Genomic DNA, 6,380 nt, shown 5'->3' with positions numbered 1-6,380 from the left:
GGACTCCATTTCAAGGTCCATGGCTCTGGTCTTTGTCTACATCATTCATCGACTGTTTGTCATGGATCCTCAACACCATCATCTGGAATGATAACCTGAGTTTCAGTTAAACCCAAGTAACGGTCAAGTTGTATCACAACCCTGCCACTGCGTCGAGACACTCTCAATGATTGAGGAGGATGAGACTGACCTGAAGAGTTGGGCTTTTTATTAACTCTTGATGAAGGACCAATTTCATTAACAACTTTTGTTGATTCTTTAGTAACTTCACTTAATCTACTTTACTACGTGGTTTATGATCTCTCACACAGTTTTCCTCGCGTTTATCAATACAAACACTTTATTTTCTTGAGGGTCATAAAACAGACCACCTATCGTCTCCTTAGGGTAACCAACCAACTGGTACAATCTTGAACAAGGTTCCAACTTCTTAGGATTTTTCACTAGGACAACCTCAGATTATAAAGTAACGTAAACTCGATTTACACCCCCTCCATAACTCGAAAGATGTTTCAGAAATACTCTTTGAGGGAAAATTTTTGAAGATGTGGACTTCAGTCCCTACTACATACCACCAAAATGAGTTAGGCAATTGAGCATAGCTCATCATAGAACGAACCATATCTAATAAGGTTTTATTTCTCCTTTCTGATACACTGTTCTGTTGAGGTGTACCAGGTGCTAAGAGTTGGGATTGAATTCCATGTTCTATCAAATAGTTCTAAAATTCTAAATCCATGTACACTCCACCCCGATCAGATCAAATCCTTTAATTGTTTTACCTAATAGGTTTTCAACTTCAGCCTTATACTCTTTGAACTTTTCAAAAGCTTCAGACTTATGTTCTATTAGGTATAAGTAACCATAACTTAAATAAACATCTATTAAAGAGATGAAGCATTTGTACCCTTTAACCTTTACATTCATCAAAAGACGAAGTTCCGAATGTATGAGCTTTAAGGGCTCTTTGGCTTTATAACCTTTTCCACTAATAGGTCTTTTAGTCATTTTTCCTTCGAGACAAGATTCACATAGAGGTAATGAATCATCTTATAACTTGCATAAAAGTCCATTATTTACCAATCTTCCAATCCTATCAAGATTTATGTGGCCTAATCTCAAATGCCAAAGGTACGTATCATTGTTACTTGGAGAAACTTTTCGCCTTTTAGTTTGAGTATTAACAGTTTTAAACATCTCATGGTTTAAAAGTGCTTTTGATTCAGTTGGTCTTAACACATATAAGTTGTTTTATGTTTAGCTGAACAAATAATCACACCATTTTTCATAATGAACATTTCATTTGAATTAAAAGAAACTGAGTATGATTGTTCAATTAAACAAGCAATAGAAACAAGGTTCCTCTTCATCTTGGGAATAATGAATAAGTTTTCTAAAAACGAAAATCTATTTCCAAAAGACAACTTAGCAACTCCCACTGCACAAGTTGAAATGGCATCTCCCATTCCAATCTTGAGCATCATTTCACCCTCTTCTAGCTGATGGAAGGAATTAATTCCCTATAAAGAAGAACAGACGTGAATAGTGGCTCCTAAATCAAGAATTCAAGCATCATGGTCATTTTCCACTAAACAAGTTTCCAAGACTAGTAAATCATATTTACTTTTCTTCTCTTTCTTCTTCTCAGCAAGGTACGTAGGGCAATTATATTTCCAGTGACCATCCGCATTATAGTGGAAGCATTTTCCCTTGTCAGCCTTAGCTTTGCCCTTGACTTTGCCAATAATGGGAGCCTTCCTTTTCCCTCTTTTCTTTTTCTAGATCCTTTTACATACTTAGTTTCAGAGGATTAACTCTTATGGAACTTTTTGGAATGGGTAACATTTGCCTCATTTACCCTTCCCTTTGCCAGCAGCGGGAGCCTTCCTCTTCCCTCCTTTTTTTTTTTCTGGATTCTTTTAGTACCAGAAATTGAATGAACATACTTAGTTCTAGAGGATGAACCTTCATGGAATTTTTTAGAATGGGCAATATTTGTCTCTCCTACTACTGGCACTTTACCTTTTATGAGGGATTGAAAAGTCTGTAACTCATTCAGAAGGGTAGTAAGATTTTACTCTATTTTATTCATTACTATATTGCTGCAGAATTGAAGAAAACTCTTCGGAAGAGATTCCAAAATAAAGAACATCTGACACTGATCGTCTATAACTGCACTGTTCATTTCGGCGACATTGAAATGGACCATCAGGTCGAGAACATGTTCTCACACTGATTGGCTCTTTCATGTGCACATTGTAAATGTACTTGAGGCCCTTGTGCTAAATCTAAATAGACAGTTGTCCAAATATCTCCTGGAGGGACTCCTTGATCTGATGTGTAGTCATCATGGCCTCATGCTTCTTGGTAAGAACTCCAGACAGACTTTCTAAGATGTAGACTCAGCCCTTGTCATTGGACTTCATCCAATGGTCATAAGTATCTTTCAACGCTTGGGATGCATTTCGAGCGAGGACTATAAGACATTCCTTCGTTAAGATAAATCGCAAATCATCAACAACCAGAATCGTATTCAAATTAGCTTTCTACGTCACATATTTTCACCGACTAATTTCTCATTTTTAAACAAAGAGATGATTGTGGAGATGTTGAAACATATAAAAATCAATTGACCTTATTAAACTTTTCGAGCGAGGACTAGTTATCTTTGTCATAACCCATTACTTAATTATCAAAAACACATTTAATCTTAGAACCCTAATTAAATTATTAGCTTCAGTTTTTGCAACGATACTTCAGAGGTTTAGAGCAACAACCATCAAAGTGTGATAAGCTACTCCTCTCCTGAATTGAGACAATTTCAGCCAATCACTAATACCAGAATAACTTATATTCCTATAGTGTTTAGCTACCATTGTTTTAGTCAATGATTCATTAACTAACATAATTTATCTCATAAGTGTGACCCTTTTATTTTCGAATCTCAGAGGTACGCTTCAACAAGCTACCGAAGGGAAAGACAACTATTGAAGATTAATCTAAGAAACCCTATCAACTATTGGAGTTTGCGTTGTTCTTGTTGGGTTTTATGTCCTAAAACTCGTGGTTTATAAACAATAAACTTATTCTATTATCAATAAAGATGTTACTGAGGTTTTATCAATAAAATTGTTATTGAATGTATGAATTGCTCATTTTGTTTTAGAAAGAACCTAAATCCAATGAACTAAGATCCATGGCTATTACTTGAATACTTGGACTTTATGTAATGACATAAAAATGGATCAAGTTCTAGTCTAAATGGTCTATAGTATATGGATATGGCTGGGTACCTTATCCTAGAGACACTATCGGATGTGGCCCACTTTGTACTTAGTACAAACGATGTAATACTGAATTGTTTATGTGGAGACATAAGAGTCGCGACGTCTTGTGAAAAGAGTTTGTATAAGACTGGACCAAGAAATAATTCACTCTTACTTTATAACGTTGTTTACTGTTTAAGACTGATTATTTCAAAGCGATGACCTAGTTAACTTGACCTTAATCCCGAGCTAACTATGAACTCTTATTTATTCGGGATTATCCTTAGATTTGCATGGGTGAGGATTGGCTTAACAGTGCCGGCTCAATAAGCCTCTCATTTCAAGGGTAAGACTGGGTAGATAGCTAGGGACATAAGGTGCAAGACGGAATTCACTCCTACTCGCTTTTAGGGATAGTAGAGAGGTTGTTCCCTTAAGTGCTGACTATGTGTCTTGAACAAGGGGCCCCACCCTCTCATTAGCCTGAGATGGACTCGGTTTAGTGATTGAATCACAAATCAATTGTTCACTAGAGGATCGGTGGGACTTAAGGAGAAAAATGTAATCTCGGGGGTAAAATATCTTTTGACCTAGCCGTTATTATGAATAACCGATGAAGGGTTGACTTACTGATTATGGTTATATCGAGCGGACATAAATATATCCACAGTGAGGTGAGTGCAACTGCTGGACTTTAGTAGAATGACCCGGTAGTTAAACGAATGTTGGTTAATTGGGTTAAAGAGTTTAGTCGATTAATCTCGAATCGTTGGAGCCCATGATCTGTAGGTCCATGAGGTCCCTCTACTAGCTCATATCGGACTAAACCTTAGAACAGTGTGACGAACGAATTTGGAGTGTTCGAATTCAATTTTTGGAGCAAAGCGTTAAATATATACGATATAGTTAACCTAATGTTTAATTGTGAATTACACGTAAAGAGAGAGAAAATATGAGATATTTAAATATCAAGATTATGAATACGGATTCATATTGATTAGGATTAGTGTTCAATTTAATATTAAATTAAATTAATTAATTGTTTAATTAATTATTTAATTTTAAAATTAATTATTAGAATTAATTTTGAAATTAAATGAAATTGGTCAAAATTACAATAAAAGTCAAAATAGTTGACTAGGTCAAAATTGTATCAAAAGTCAAAATTGTTGACTAGGTAAAAAATGCAATGAAAGTTCAAATGTTGACTTTTGAGTTTAAAAGTCAAAAGTTAAAATTGTTGACTTTGGACTTTGAGAGTCAAACTTTGACCTTTAACCAAGTTAGTAGAAAGATTCAACAATTTTGAGTGGAAAATTCCAACATTTGTATTACTAAATGTTGTTTTCAACTGAAGACACTTGTCCCATTAATCCCACTTTGAGTTAGTAGGTCTTTTAGTGTCAAATTCTCACCAAACTCAAAGTTGCATATTTTGCATAATATGGCCTATAAAAAGAAGAGTTTTATGAATTTTAGCTCTCTTGGCCAAATGGGCTTTTATGAGATTATTTGATAATCTTAAACTATTTTCTCTCAAATCCTTAACCTTTTCCTCTCCAAATTAGTCATTCACCGGATCCCACCATCCCGTTCTAAGGCTAGAAAATAGTCGAAAAGACTCTCGTGGAGGTCTACGAACCATTCGTGAGGAGATTGTAGTTGATTTGGAGAAGTTTTAGGACTAAAAAGATTGTATATCTTCTATCCCTTTGTTCTTAATTTAATTTATTGCTTATTCTTTGAAATTAACCTAATTAGAGTATTTTAGATCCATTTTTTCTTCCGCTGCGCGTTCCATCAATTGGTATTAGAGCATGCTTAAAGTACTCAATTTTGGTTAATTTTTGCATATGGTGGGTAATATTCATGCGATGAATGTTTGTATGCTAAAATGAACAATTTTGGTTTTGGCATCCAAATTTCTCTCTTGGGTTGTAATATTCATTGTAATTTCCCAATGTTTTATGGGCTTTAACGTATCATGAAGGCTCTGTAATTTTCTTAGAGTTGTTAGAGTTGCTCTTAGGTTGTAATTGCTTGGTTCCTTTAAAGTGGACCGCTTCAAATTTGGTGAAGAAAACCTCACAGGCCCGTGAAGCCTCCCAGACCCGGTTCACGACCCATTAACCCGACCCGAAGTGGCGCTGACCCGCGGATCTAACACTTAGTGCTTGTAGTTGTCCCAGACCCGATCGAGACCTAACCCAGTCAACGACCCAAGCACAAGTGTAACTCAGCCCGTTCAAGCCCGACCCAACGCCTTCATCAACCATTCCAACCGACCCGTCGACCTGCACACTCGTCCTACCCATTGACCCGCGTGCGCCTAGTTGGTCTACATGGTCTGGACTGGTCCAGTTCGACGGATTTGACCAGTTTTGACTAGTTTTTTGGCGGTTTTTGTCTGTTTTTGGGTTTTTGAAGTGTTTTTTGGGTTTTTGAAGCCGGTTCAAGTGTTTTTTCAAGCGGTTTGAGCTGGTTCAAAGTGTTTGGAGGCAGTTTGAGACTGTTTTCTGTTTATTATTATAATAGTTTTATCTTTTAATTAGCTTAGGATGCCAAAACTAGTCCATTTTAATGTGTTATTTAATTACGCATTGTGAATGTATGGATTAAATAATTTATCTATTATGTGCATATTATATACCATGTAGATTTAAAATTCCACCATAGGATAAGCATGTAGCATGCATTGCAAGTATATTATAAGTGTTATAATGTATAGTATGCATGTGTAGGATTCCATGTTTTTTTTATATAAGTTGTTATATTAATGTATGAAATGAATGTTTATATAATTGTTATCTAAAGCATGTTAGATGCATGTTATAGGTTTTTTGTCTTTTTATAAGTGTTATAAAAATAGATAGACTTTAAAATCTATAACAAAGATAAAAGCATGCTCACTTAGGGTTAACGGAATCCATGCAATCTAGTTTTAATAGTTAAAATAGGTCGATATCTTGTAAAACTAGTGATTACAAGAATAACTCACCCGGTGAGATCCTTCTAAGGTTAGAGATATTTAAGTTGAAGGTTTACGGAATACCTGCTACCTGGGGATCGAGCCGACGTATGAGTTAGGTTAACTCAGTTTTATGAGTAATGTGA

The sequence above is a fragment of the Benincasa hispida genome, chromosome 1 (assembly GCF_009727055.1).
Source record: "Benincasa hispida cultivar B227 chromosome 1, ASM972705v1, whole genome shotgun sequence".
NCBI lineage: Eukaryota > Viridiplantae > Streptophyta > Magnoliopsida > Cucurbitales > Cucurbitaceae > Benincasa > Benincasa hispida.
The sequence above is the reverse complement of the archived record's forward strand: the minus strand, read 5'-3'. Positions refer to the sequence as shown.